Source organism: Falco biarmicus, chromosome 7 (genome assembly GCF_023638135.1).
Source record: "Falco biarmicus isolate bFalBia1 chromosome 7, bFalBia1.pri, whole genome shotgun sequence".
Lineage (NCBI taxonomy): Eukaryota > Metazoa > Chordata > Aves > Falconiformes > Falconidae > Falco > Falco biarmicus.
In genome coordinates, this window is record NC_079294.1 from 28,855,362 (window position 1) to 28,870,680 (window position 15,319).

The window sequence follows — 15,319 nt, forward strand, 5'->3', positions numbered from 1 at the left end:
AGATTTATGTACAAACTGTATCTAACAATCTACTCCAGTAGAATGAAGTTGAAGGTCCTTGAATTCTTAGCAGCTAGTAGTTAATAAAATATAAAAAGTGTACCTCGTTATATATTCATACCTTTTTATATACATCATTACTATGTGCTAAGGCTCACTTGAACAGACTTGTTACCTAAAATGCTTAAAAATCAGTTACTTGTTTAAAAAATAAACAAATAAATATTTTAAGGCATAAGAAGTTGCTAAAAAATATACAACTCTGCTGCTCTTTTGAGTACATTTTCTTGCAGTAAATCTCAGCATTTCAGACATCATTTGAACCACTGAATTAGCCACTCTACTGACAGAAGGGGAGAAAGGACATGAAGAGAAACAATTCCTGTCTTGAAAGTTAAACTATGAAGATAAATATAAAATTAAATAGATCAAGGAAAACAGCCAAGCACTATACAAGCGTGTGATTTACATACAGGTAAGAATTTCTCACCTTTTAAATACTAACTAAACTGTAATAATACAGATGTTTTAGATGGGACTTTCAAGGCTCAATAGGCACTCAATATTTTTAAGTGTTTTTACTAATTACACGAACATGTCTGCATAATTGATAATTTGAAGCTATTTTCATATACTGTAATGAATCATAATACATGAAAACATAATACCAAGCATTACATTTGTGAAAAACTGAACATTTCAGATAAGATTTCTAGTGTACTCATTTCCTCCAAAAGAATATTTTCATTGTCTGCAGAGCTTACTGGCAAAGGTGGCTAGTTCTCTGTTTAATGCTCAAGAGCCAGAAGAGAAAACTGTTTTAAATACAAGCAAATCAAACTCATGCAACTGTTGATGATCAAGTAAATCTAATGGCTGAAAAAAATCATTGAAGTGCAAGGATAACTATTTTTATTTTAAAAACAGTTTTAAAGCCCTAAGGTTAGAACACTTTCACATGCATTAAAAGACATTTCAGTATATTTGTGACAAAATCCTAGAAATATCATGACTATCGCATGATTACATCATACATTGCCAAGAATGCTGCATTAATACCAGTGAGTCTACCTAAATTCTATGGTTGTGCAAAATTAACTGTCAGGTGTGTTAATGAGTGCACTTTGATATATGAAAAACTACTTTTTGAAAAGGAACTGAAAATATCATGGTTATTTCATATAGAAGATTAAGAGTTCCTTACTTTGTAAAACTACACAGTATGAGACCCAACAAGGGAACTACTACTGAAAGTATGGCTAACAAATGGAAAATCAAGTGAAATATTCACAAATGCAGATCAAAGAATGTCTTGTTATTATAATTAGAATTTTGAAATGGTTACAGAAGCCCCTCATGCTTCAGGATTTTTGCCAGTTACTGTTGACAACGTAATTGACAGACACAGTGTTGCGTTCAGACAATGCCTAAACTGTGGGGTTTTTTTTTTAAATGAAAAAAAAACCAAAGAATCAATGTGATTATCACTGTTTTTAACAACGTTCTATTTTGTTAACAGTTTACATAAAATTAGAAGTGGGCAAGGTGCATAAGTCTACTTAATCCAAACACACAAACTTCTGATAAAGCACAGCCATTTGACGTCACTGATTAAGCACAACTGTGTAATCAAACATGCAGATGTGTGAACAATTCTAGGAAACTTTTTGACAGCTTTCTAGTTTTTATCACCTTTATTATCATTCTGTACAATGGAAAAAAAACTTCCTGTTAGTCTTCACTCACTTTAAAAAGTATGACGTAGCAAATGCAGTAAAACTTAGAGCAACTGTTTGCTTGGATAAAAACAGTGAAGAGTAAGTCTCTGGTAACCTGAAGGAGTAAACAACTCTTTGCAACAGCCATATAGGCAAGTGACAGCTTTCTTATCCAACTGATCACTTTTTTTATTATTTTTTTCAGTGTTCATTGAAAAATTCCTAATAGGCAATGATCTTGTCTTATTTTCAACAGGCATAATTTAAAAATCTTTAACTGAAATTATAGATAGCAGGATATTGTTTTAGTTTACTCAGAAATAAGCTGCAATAAAAATTAATGATACAGTAGATAATCAAAACTCAAGTCTGATTGATAGGCAAGCACATATATTACAAAAACATTAAATCACACCCTTGACTGATATGAATTGTAGCTGTTCAACTGAACACAGTGAAGTCGGGTTATAAATATGGAATGATCTTTTTATCCACACATTTCTTCAGTTTTTAGCTATGCATTCCCTAAATTTTAAAATACTTCAGTTTTTCCACTTCCCAGCTGTATTTTCTTAACTAATAGATAAGCCATAAAAGGTAATAATCCATACTAATGCTTTTATCTTTTTCTCATGTTGGTAGCTCAAATCACAGTACCATCATGGCAATCAGGTCCAATTCCCTCTCAGCATAGGTCCAACTTTGACATTTGATCACAGAATCATGGCATTATTTACATTGGATGATACCTCTAGAGTTGTTACATGTCATTTACATTTCAGCAATATTTTAAGCTACTTCTTCCAATGTAATTTGTTTTGCTTTTACGGGTGCCAAAATTTGCCTCTGTAATTCTATTTATAGCTTGTTTAATGTTCACAGGATTCTCCAGGTGCTATTTGTTTGAAAATGTTTGCAAACATGCCAACACGCCTTCTATTACTTTTCTCAACCCAGCAGCCCCCAAGGCTTTTTTCCTACATCCTTTACTCTCCTCTCCTGCACAACTCTTGCAACTACCCTCACATACTCCCATGTCTCTTACCACTCCTAGTACTGTTTGCCTGTTGGAAAGTGACATCTGTGATCATCCACTGCTTCTCACTTGCTGGTAGGCCTGAATATTGACTTCAGCAGCTGTATACACATACCCAGGCTATCTGTTTTAAGGACTTTTGATAGACCTTAATTTCTTAGATTTCTTTTGGTCAAATCTGGCCAAAATTAATCCAATATTCAGAACTTGTACTAAGTTAGGGGGAAAAAAGGGAGCAGATAGAAAGGTACAGTATGATGACGAAACTTTTGTTCTCACAAGAAACTCAGCTAAAGTAATTTTCTGCCAAAGACACCGTTTTATCAGCTCTCCCCCCAAAATAAAACTTTGACGGTAGTTTTATTTCTGCTCCATCAAAACCCCTAACTTCCAGAGCTGCTCAACTACCAACATGTCTTTGTAATGCAAGTTCCACCGTCTTCCAATAGTATTTATTTTCCCATGTCATTCTGGTTCTTTGAAAATCCTACTCATAATCAAAACCACAACATAAACAGTGCTCTTAACTGTCCTAGTAAGTAATGAGATGTCAATGAATATTATCCCTCTTGGACCTAATGAAAGCATGAGCTGAGCGCATCTATTTCTGCATTTGAAATAGCCTATCACAACTAAAACAGTAATATCTGCTGATGCCTTTAGGGACTGCATTTTCTTTTGAGTTAGCTCAGGTAAGATGCTTTATAAAGACCTATATTTCGGTTTCGCTGTATTGGAAATTACTCATCACTTATTAGAAGCTTTTTATGTCCATTGTCATGTCACCTTCAGAGAACATTAAAATGTAAAGATTTTTTCCCTTCCTGAATTGTTTAGATACCCAGCATGCCAGCTGGAAAGTATACAGATGAAGTGTGTGATTGCACAAATTAACTTCATATAACAATTAGTGAAGGCTTTTTCAGCAGACTGTCCAATTAAGTAAAAATCAAGTGCTTTACTAGTAATTTATTTTTCCTTTTATCTTTATATACTCAAAATGCTTTTGAACAATGCCACATTTCATCTAAACACCTTACATGAAATGGGTACCTGTCCAAGAAGAGCTCCAGCTACCTGGCTACCAAAAAATACCATTAAATGTATTTGCAATGGCAAATACACTTTTACAAATGAAAGAGGTTTTGCCATGTTATCCAGGTTTAGTCATTCATGCAAACAGTAGTCAGAGTTGATGATTTAAAAGTAAGATCTTACATAAGGATAGATGGAATAACTTAGGAAATATACAGAAAAGATCTTTACAGCAATATCAAAGAAAAACTATTTTGGGGGTTGATTTGAAACATTTCCACTGAAGCTTATTCTCTAGTTCAGTGTAATGTTAATTACTATATACCTGAAGATACTTCCAAATACTTGCTTTGAGTATTAGGTTGTCTGCTGGAACACAAGATAAACAGCTTGCTTTTATAATAATCCTTCAACAGCTTCAGGGACTTATCTGCAGGGACTGATCTCTGGCATGCATATGCTAACTGGACATATGCATGAGCCTTTAACAAGCATGTATAAGCATGCAAAAAACAAGACAACCTCAAGACACTATTTTAGGCGACTTAAAAGTTTCCAGCAGGTTATGAGAATGGAGCTTAATATTCGGAGTTGTCTGTCCAGGCATCTAGTGGAGAAGGGCTCCAGTTTAGACATTTACTGTCTTTTTGAGCTACTTACTGGTCTGTAACTTGAGCTCCCAATCCTGTCTTGTCCTAATTTGAACACTTGGAAGACTCTTCTTTCAATGAATTAGTAAAAATACCTTCATATGCAAGTCCAGATGGAACACAACCCTCAAAGTGCATGTAGACAAAAAGATGTTTTAGTTAGCCGTAAATAAAACAGCAGAGAATAAAACTGCTATGCTGTTGGATATTCATAGCAGTGAGGCACAGTTCACCTTAACAATGCACCTGAAGGAAACTGAGAGAAAAAGGGATATACTCTACTTCACATAGTCTCCTAACATACAAGGGGAAAAAACAAGAGTGTAACCCTGCAATAATAGAAAAGGAAATTTTCCTGGCCTTCAGTCATAGCATGTCTGCCCATTTTCGAGTGGTCTATAATCTGAAGACAGAATTTAGCATTTTCCGAAGAAAATAATGGGACTGTAATGGAAGAATCAACAAAACTCCCAAGATAACTCACATATAAATACAAAAGTTTTCTCCATAAAAGGTTCTAATGATTTCTCTACAAAATGTGTTAGATGGCATTCATGGACATGTAATGCCAAAAACGTGAGATCATAGTAAAGATTTTTTCTTGGATTATTAAATATTTATTGTTTCATGAAATGTTAAAAAAAGAAATATGTTGTCTTCCAATGTAGGTAGAAGACCAATGTAACAAAATGCAGGTTTTCAAATTTCTTATCTGTTCTCAACACTAGGAAGAAATCAGTGGGCTGAGGGTCTGAAAATTGAGAAACAGAAATATAAAACCTAAGAAATTATTTCTGCCTTAAAAGTCTTGGTATAGCTTTCAGTTATTTTGTATGGTGGAAAAAATATTCAGTACTATTTGCCTACTCAGATGATTCTTCATGTCTAACAAAATCTGTAACAATAAAAGCATTTCTTCAGTATGACCTTCTGAATCTATAAAAGAAACAGATCTTGAATAATTCACTGATATTTTTAGGGTTTTTAAAATTCATTTCTCAAATGCAAAAAGACAAGAACCCTTTAGGATTTGGCAAAATTATACTGAAATGAATGAAACATCCAGCCTTGAACTACCGCCTTTCTGTACAGTATTAATAGTATCTGTATTAATAGAAAGGATGAGCCCATACTAGATGATAAATTCCCATTTTCAAGACATAGGAAGGGTTTGGATGAAAAGTTTTCATGACTTGAATTCGACCCCACAACTGCCAGTTCAGATTACCCTTGTTTAAATATTACTTAAAAATACGTATTATTATTTAACCCTAACATTGCTGACATTATAATGACTAGTGCAATACATTAGGAAGTAACTCAAAATTTGAATGCGGGTGATAATTTCCTCAAAATCTGAGAATGTTTCAGTTTGGATGGAAATTTATGCAGCCAAACAAAGGACTCAGATTAACATATGCAATTTTGTAATGACTGTTTGAGACCTAACATACTTCTGAGGCAATTTTACTCTCAATTTGCCTAATGCTGTCTCCTGATATTCCAAAAACACTGGTTTTTTTCATCTGAACAAAAAAACACACTTGTATTTTTCCCTAGTGTGCACACACACAGAGTACAGCTTTTCAAGTACAGAACAGTTACCTTACATCAAATAAACTCTAATATTAGGCCAATTTTTATATTTTTGCTTATGGAACAATTCTTAGAAGACTGACAGTTAAGTAAAAGCTTTACAGTTTGTAATGGAAACTTGACATTTATTTACAAATTACAATTTATTGTCCATGATTCAATGCTCGTGAGAAAAATTTGTACTTTTTTAACTACAAGTTAAAAAAAAGTTTGTACAAGTTTAACTACTAGTACTAGTTTTGTTAGTATATTGAGACAACATCAACCTTTTAGGAAAATGGGAAAGCTTTGCTTCACAAGATATTTCATATGAACAACATATCTGATCAAATACGTGATCAGCTGTTGGTACCACTGCAGAGAACAGAGCCAGGACTCCTTTTTTCCCCGCTTCATGCACTCCTTAGATTTCCATGTCTACAAAGTAACAGCAGTGCTTCAGCTTCCCCTAATCACGAAATGTAGGGAAATAAGCCCCTACTATTTTGAACATAATTATTTCAGTAGACACATTTATTCATGAATAAAAATCCCCTGTTCTAGGTTACCTTCATTCACTTCAACATACTTATTACGTAATTCTCAGTGAACAACGTGTTTGCTAGTCTGCTTATAGTCCTTCCCATGCATGGAACTATTATCAAGGAGTCAATTGCATTTTATACAGATGTCAAATCTTAATCTAAGTTAACAATGACATAAGGAGAAGTCATTATATAAAATATCTGCATTTTTGCCCCTTGAACGTTATTGGATAGACAGCACAATTATATACATCAAACATTCAAGAAACATATACATCCTTACTTCTGCCACTGGAAAATTTACTTAACAATGGATGTATTTAAAAGCAATGTATTCCACATTAACCATCCATCCTGCTACAAAAAGCTGCTGACATGGAAAACAACCTCTAAGAACATCATTCCTTTATCAAGAATAGATTTAATGTAACTCCTCATACAATTAAATGAGAACCAAGAATACACCTAGCCTATATAAATGGCTTAATCAGAATCAGCATTCAATATTGTGGGCTTGACTGATACAGTGTGAAAGAGCACACAGATACTTATTAAAATAAAAGTGGATTTACTTTAGTATGGCACATTAGGGATTACAGAAGTGAACTATGTGTCACAAGTAAAGCAATGTAAAAAGTATTGCTACAAAAAAATAAAATTAAAAAAAAAGAAAAAAACCCCAAACAAACCAAACACACTGAAAGACCAAAGGCAAACATTCCTCTATGTAGAAACAAAAGAAATAAAGCTAGTTACAAGAAATAACTGCATTTCCCATAACTCTAATTTCAGATCATTAGGTCTTTCAGGAATAAGCAGAATGACATTGTACAGTTACTTGATTTTAATACTGAGAACAAATAACATGTTTTGTGAAAAAGTTTTATTGTATATACTTTCTCCTTTTTATATTTTTATATTTTTAAGAAAGAAAATAGTATTCTTGTGAAAACAGCTGTGCAGAAAACCGTAGTTTTCTATTTACACACAAAAAATGCTAAATACTGGCAAAACCACCACATCATCAACAGGACTTTACTCTGAACTTGGGAGAGAGAGGACAATAGAATTCAACTTGCTTTGTCCATGCAAGGCTTTCCGCTTCTGGAAAGGCTGCCAGACTAGGGGTCAACAGCAGCAGTGGCTCAAGAAGTCCCTATACTTATTTCAGAGATGCAATAAAACACCCGTCAGACTGGTTTTGAACCATAGATACAAACTTGTGATCTGAAAAAAGATCTCACTGCACATTAATTGAGCCACCCAGTTCCTTTAGTACAACCATTTAAACAGGGACTCTGTAATCCTGAAGCTGAAATATTGAAAAGCAAATCTTAATCACGTGCTAAGTTTAAGCCCAAGTTTTTACGCAAACATGTTACTACAGTATACTGACCACTGGATATGCCCCTCCACAGTTCCTAAATAGCAATACAGTCAGATCTCAATACTGAGTGTATATTTCAGGGTGGTTGTTCCCCATTACCTGGGTCTTTATCTACACAGACTTCTATCTGCTATTTTAGTTTGCAGTTGCTTACTACTGCAAGTATCTTCTGCAACTCTTCACAAAGAATTCTCACCTTCACTAACCAAAATACCTTATTATCATTAGAAATACTGCCATCTCATGTTCTCTCTCTTTGCCAGGTGACATGTGAGTATAATGAAGTGTAACATACGAGTATGTTGAAGTGTAAAGTTTGCATTGGTCTCTGCTGGTGACTTACTCCTCTAAAATATTAACCATTAATTTCTACCCTTTCCCTCTGAAGTTTCTTTTAACCCAATTTTATATACATCAGGAGCTTCACTTCTGTCTCATGGTAGTTTACATCTGGGGAAGCCTTCTGAAGCGCCTTCTTGAAGTGCAAGATATTAAGTGTACTCAGTCTTCCATACCTACATATTTTTTGCCTCTTTCAAATAAAGCTACTAAATTTATTCTTTCTATAAAACTCTGATTTACTCTACTCCACTGTAACATATTTTTCTGTGTATTCCCTAAATTGATTCTTCATGACAATGTCTGTCAATTCGTCCAATACAGAATGTGTGATTTGCTGGAACCCTTTCTGAAAATCGGTATTCCTTCAGCTACTTTCTTGTAGAACAGCAATTGTTCTGTACAACAGTAATTATAAACAAAATGTTTTTTTGTAAAACACTTTCAATGACACTTGTTTGAGAAAGAGCATCTAGAGTGTCCCCTATGAAGAAAGGTCAAAGCACGGAAGCCTCCCTAAGCATTTCTAAAATGAATGCAGATATGAAAGATTTTTATGGTTTGTACTACAGTCTTGACTTTTTTCAGTGCTCCTTTCATCCCTCGATCATCTAGTGGCTCTCCAGACTTGCCAGCAGGCTTCCTTATTATGATGTATTTTAAAAAGGACTTATTATCAGGTTTTGTTGCCTGTAGCAAACCTCTCCTCAAAACCTTTTTTGGCCTTTCTTCCCATGCTTTCATATGTAGTTTGCTAGAGATTATATTCTTGCTTATTTTCTTATTTGTACAAAATTGGTTTGGGGTTTTTGGTTGGGGGGGTGTGGGGTGGGGTGGAGTTTAAATGCCTAACAATATTGAGCAAGTTCATCACATTTGCCTTTTTGGAAAAAAGGGGGTTTACTGGTGGTATGAGTTTGGTCCATGTTTTATGCAATCTCCATGCTGTTTGCAAGCATTTAGTCCTTTCTTGTAAGCATTCTCATTTTTTGTTTTGCTTTTTTTTTGGTAGCTCTCTTCTTTTCTTTTTGTAGTGGATTGTTTGGATTCCTTTTATTTACTGTTATTTAAAGCAGACATAGCTATACCTCTGCTGCATGATATCAGCTGTTATTCTCACATAAATTACTGTGAGTACTGAAACATCCTATAAGTTTATGGTACACTGTTGTGACCACGCACACACTTCAAATCAGGAATTTCAGCCCCCCATGCTATTTGTAGACTTGTTTCTTCTGGCACCTTCTTATCACCCTAGCAGAAAATGTTCTTCCCCAAGACAAGAATTGCAAGCTGAAGGCAGGACAACTCTGTGATATCACTGAAAGTCTCAATTATGCTTCTACCCTCTTTTTTCCTCAGTTCCATCCCTCTGCCTGAAAGACAGAACTTTGTTTCTGAGGGCTGAGATGCACACACAGCATATAACCTTACAAATGATACATAGTGTAGTGGACTGAGAAATCCCTACCTTCATGCAAGCTAAATTTAATTTACCTGGATGCTGCTTTCCAAAATCTCTGAGATGCAGGGTTAACTGTTTTATTTTCTCTTAGATAAGCAGATGGCCACTTCAGATTTTTTTTCCCCTACCAAATTCACTTATCTGGTTTCTCTTATTTAGTCTTCCTACCTAACTAAATTTCCACTGTAGCTACAAAATGTTGAAGAGTGGTGTACCAATAAAGTAAGCCAACTGTCCTAACACATTTCCACTGGAACACGTCAACTATTGACAAGATACTGTATGTAGATGTATTAATAAAATAAAATCAAGGTTGTGAAATAACTAAAATGTGCGTATAATCTCTTTAGAGCACACACTGGGTTAATTTACATTATTTAAGATAACTGTAGCTGTTTTTTATGTCAAATAGTGGGAAAAAGTAAAATTACAAAACTAAAACGTTCATTGGAATGCAGAGTATTAAACCCAAACTTCAAGGCACGTTGCAAGACATGTCATGAGAGATACTATCCTGTCTTGCCATGTACACTAATCTCATATTGTTTTGCATGATTATGGGTTTCACTTGCATAAGGAACTGCAATTTAACACGTTAGATGAGATGGCATTCACAGACATGTAATGACAAGAAATATGAAACTATGTAATAAACATTTTCTTACAACATTAAACTATTATCTATTCATACAATATATTAATAAAGGTATTCTGCAGTAATATCTGAGTATTTTGTATTGTACATTGGGGTTTATGACAATTTTTGAAAAAGTTAATGATGTAAATAATAACAATTTAAAAATTGTATTCTTCCTCAAAATGTAATTTCCAACAGCACGCTTGACTTCCTAAGCAGCTTTGGTTTAGACCCATAGCTAAAACCAAAATCTTTCAACATCTGTCACTATCAACAAATAATTAGCTAACTACAACTGGTAATATTCTTTACATATGAAGCTTAATCCAATGAATGGGTACTACATAACATTAATGTTCTGTTTATTCTGTTAACGAAGTAATATTCTTCCAGACAAGTTGAGTACACCACGTTAATTATGAATTGTTAAGGAGATAACTAATAACTTTATGATAATACTCACAACATTTAAGTTAATGTTGTGACATCATCTAGACTTTTTCTGACTGTAACACTTCTACTCCTTCTGCCTGTAGTCCCTCCAAACTAAAAGTTCTTTTGAAGATTTCATTGTATTCTCAGGTCTCTGAACAGAACAATGCTGTTCTTTTTAAAGCCTGCTTCTCTGTTTTAGTACTTGATCCTGCTTCCTACCAGGTATAGAAATTACTTTTGCAGGTATCTTCATTTCTCTGCTATGTCTGAAATGATGCCAGGCTGCTAAAACAGCACGACAGGATTATAACCATAAATAACTTTGCTGCATACTATATTTAAAAATCAAGCAGAGTTAAATGTCTTCATGCGAATTTCACTATGCATAAAATTACTCACACTCCTAATATTTTCTGTTGTGTCTATCTTACTGGTCCTAATTCCAATTGCAACATTCTACAGTCTATAACACTATCTCCCTGGAAAATACCTGTTGCAACAAGGCTTTTAGGAGCTTCAGGAACAGCAACAATAATTACCATTTTCCAATTTTCAGATAACAACCTATATTACATAAATGCAACTATCACAATAACTAATATATTCTTAAGATGAACTCTAGATACTTCTTTTCCTGATTTTGGAGAGCCACATTTTCATAACAAGAAAAAGCTGTAGCAAAAATTTTAAAGTAGTTAAAAATAAGTAATGTACTCTTAGGCTACAATTTAACTTATTTTAGGGCTAACGGAAGGCTGTCTCTTCCCTTGTACTGCAATGGGGAGATGATCTATAGAAGTAAACCCTTTTTAAAAGGCAAAGGGGAAAAAAACCCCCAGGAATATATTGAACAGGGTTTTTTTTATTACACATGGATGTTGGAACTAAGTTCAATTACATTACCAGATATCTTCTAAATACAACTCTCTTTACAGTATTCTGAAGATCTTTTTTTTACATACATGAGAACAACTCACCTTTCCAGAAACTATTTTTTATGTGAATATGTTAGTGAGAATCGGTTCAGAGTAAAGCAAAAACTACAATCTTCTCTATCCATGAGTCAAAACAGGTTCACAAACCGTCTTTTAAATTACTAGTAAAGCTACAACAAAGCATGCTGAGAAAGCACCAACTTATATTTATAAACTATGAAAGTTTCATAAAAAACAACACTAAATACTGACACTAAATACATGTTTTCCCTCAGTGTAAGATCAGCTGATTAAATGAACTTGACTTTCGTTTTTCTCAGACTTTGCTTCTTTTATTCCAGTAGCAGTTTTGTTCATGAAGTTAAGCGCTGATCTGATATTTGAAAGTGAAAAAAAAAATAATTGCCATGCACTCAAAGATAACAACTAACGTTTTAGTTATACCTTTTATGGATTGACTCACCTCACTCAAAAAAGTAAAATCACATTTTTAAAAACATGTCAACTTCTTTTTCCTTTTGTTTTTCTGCTGTTCCAATCTCTTGAGTAATAGCAGGTAAAGGACTGTTTAAAATAAATGAGTCTACTTGTCCTCATGCAAGGCATAGATACTCAGTTTTCAAGAACATACAGAATCTTTATGAAATTAAGACTTACTGATGGAGAATGTACCATATCGCCTGAATAAATTACAGTAGTCAGCCAATCTTTCTGCAGAAAACAGACCTTATTTCCAATCTGAATTGTCCAACCACATGCTTTTATCTAAAAGTAGAAATTTTTCCCATATAGATATGCCTATAAAATGTGGCAGGATGAGCTTTTTAAACTTGCTTCATTTTTAAATTGAATTACGTTCTTTAATCACTAACTGTAAAGCAGACTTTTCTGGCCTTGAATCAATGTAGTACTTTCTGAGAATCTTTTCATATTTATCAATTTCCATTCTGAAGGCCAGATAACAAAACTCGATAGACAGTGTGCTGCAGCCTGGCCATTGCTCTGCAAGGTGAAAATAGCTTCTTGCTGCTATTTTCTACCATGTAGACAGAAATATGGATCACACTTTGCTCTCTTAGACTACTGCATTGCTCTGAAAACACAGATCTATCTCATTAGAATTCTATAGTCCTTTAGGAGTTACAACTTTCTAAATATTTTGTCATGTTTACATACAGAAATGTCTTCATAAAGTGCATCTTACAACACACCTTCACAACAAAAACTCTACGCAATATCAGTACTTGATTTCAAGATGAACACAATTGAAACAAATACCAGACATTGCTGTTCTGCTCTGTTCTCTCAAATCACCATTCCTCAGTATGCTTCACAATCACATAAATGTGTAAGATACATATATATATGCGAAATGTGATAGATACATATAGATATAAATGAAAATGAGTATTGAAAAAGATACTAAGAATTAGAAACAGAAATGGATCAAATTTTTCTGCAGGACTTTATAAGGAAGAGTGAGATATGGGAGCAAAATATAATTCACAGAACCACATGCAAGTTAAAGTTTTTTTTTTAGTATAATACTAAATATTAATCTGATTTACATAAAAGAAAAACTACTGTCAAGGAAGATCTAGTTCATGGAATTAAACTTCCTTACTTATTGCAATAAATTCTGCAGAACTTTTATGGTTTGGGTTTGCAAATTTCATTTAGTCTTTTGATTACTGTGGCCTGATTAGCTTTAATAAATTAAACATTAATTTTGTGAAACCACAGCATCCACTTTAATTATATATATAAACATATTAGTTGATTCGTATTTTAACATTACAGTTCGATCAATACTTAAAAGCTGGCACTACCACCTAATAAAGAGCTCTGCCGTTTTTCCCCCTCTGGATACATCTGCCTTAAAAGCATTCATTCCTCAAACCACGGGTAGAGGCAAAGTCAATATTCAAAGGTAACTGCAGGAAACTATTCCGGGTTTGGTTTTTCAAGTTATCTTTCATTTTACTGGTTTGCAGCCTTCATGGAAAGGAGCACATGCTGTTATTTAAAACATGTACGTGGCTTCTTTACCTCCATATCCCTTCATTCTCCCATCATGTAATGCAGATATGACTTCTAACCATATACTAATCTGTGATTTCTATTAATCTGTTTTCTTTTCACATTTATCATATGGTCCCACTTTTTTATCTAGTTATTTTCTAGCCCTCCTTCAATGTATTGTGGGGAATAACACAACGTTACCATAAATCGGCTAGTAAAAAATGACAAAAAAAATGGTCTAACCTGTTTCAGCATGTTGCAATGATAACAGAATATTATGAACTGCCAATTAAAAATATTCATGCTCAATATAGCTATTTTAAAGAAAATTAATCAAAAATTTACTGATAAACATGTCTTCACAAGTTCTCTGAACTTTGGTTCTTATTACTAGGGAGTCACACATGCTTCTTATAACACTTCCTACCTAAATTACATAAATAGTTTGGCCACAGATATAAAGGAAAAATGAACTATGAGTAAGTTACAGTTACAGGCAAGGAACGACTTTAAAATTGAAAAAGAACAGGCATACAACCATCTCTTAAGATTTTTTTCCCTTTAGAATGACAGTATGAAAGCAAGTGAAAGGAAGAGGAAAAATTACGCCACAGTGTAAAATAACTCTTGTATTTGCCAAAACCTGAAACAGATTTCTCAGTCTTTTAACATATTTAAGCTAGAAAAACTGAACTTGACTTGTAGGAATACCATGTCAAACAAAAAGAACAACTCCTGCCAGAGATGACAAGGGATGAGATGACCCCTAATTCTCTGCACAGATGAGAACATGCCTTACTAATCTTTTGCTATCAGACTAATGTCAGCTTGCTTATTAAAATTCACCCTACTTCCCGAATTCTTAAAATATGCTAATTTCTTTTGAAACAGACAAGCTTAGCTTTTATGCCTAGTTAGGAAAGGACTGGACCAATAATATATATTCTCAGCTCACGTAAGCCTCAATCTTTTGTAGAAGAGATTACTATTATCTCAATTATTTTGCTGAAGATAGACTTCAGAAACCTCGAAACTTTATGTTGCTCATACAACTAAAATAATTGTCAAACAGATGCAATATAATTAAAAAGAAGACAGATTTCAGAAACGGTAGAAAAAAAAATTAAAGGTGTGGGTTTGCACACAAACTCTTCTTAATTTGTCCCTGTAAAGGTACAGGGAATAAAAACAAAATTAAAAAAAATCAAAATCTGTATAAATTTATAAAGACATAAAAAGCACATACAAATCTTTGACAAGATAGAGTGTCTTTCAGATTTACTGGCAATTAAGTATCCAGTGAAGACTCCTACTGAAGCCACATTGAAGCTAGTAAAAGCAATCAACTGTCAGTAGCCGCCTTCAGTGATCAGTCCACTGCAGAAGACCGGAATTTAACACGTTTACAGTGTGTGTGGCTACCCAGTAGGTTTACCATAGACACTGTCTTTCATAGCTGAATATCTTATATCTCTAGAATATCAAAATGCAAATTAGTGGCATTAGTTAATTTTTTTAAAAAGTTGATCAAGATATTGCA

General features: G+C 33.8%; 1 protein-coding gene across 10 annotated transcripts in view; it reads right to left on the reverse strand.

Annotated features, from left to right (window-relative positions):
* The window catches only part of FUT8 (fucosyltransferase 8), a 187,432-nt gene that overhangs the window by 14,339 nt on the left and 157,774 nt on the right, over window positions 1-15,319 (reverse strand). The window lies entirely within an intron of this gene.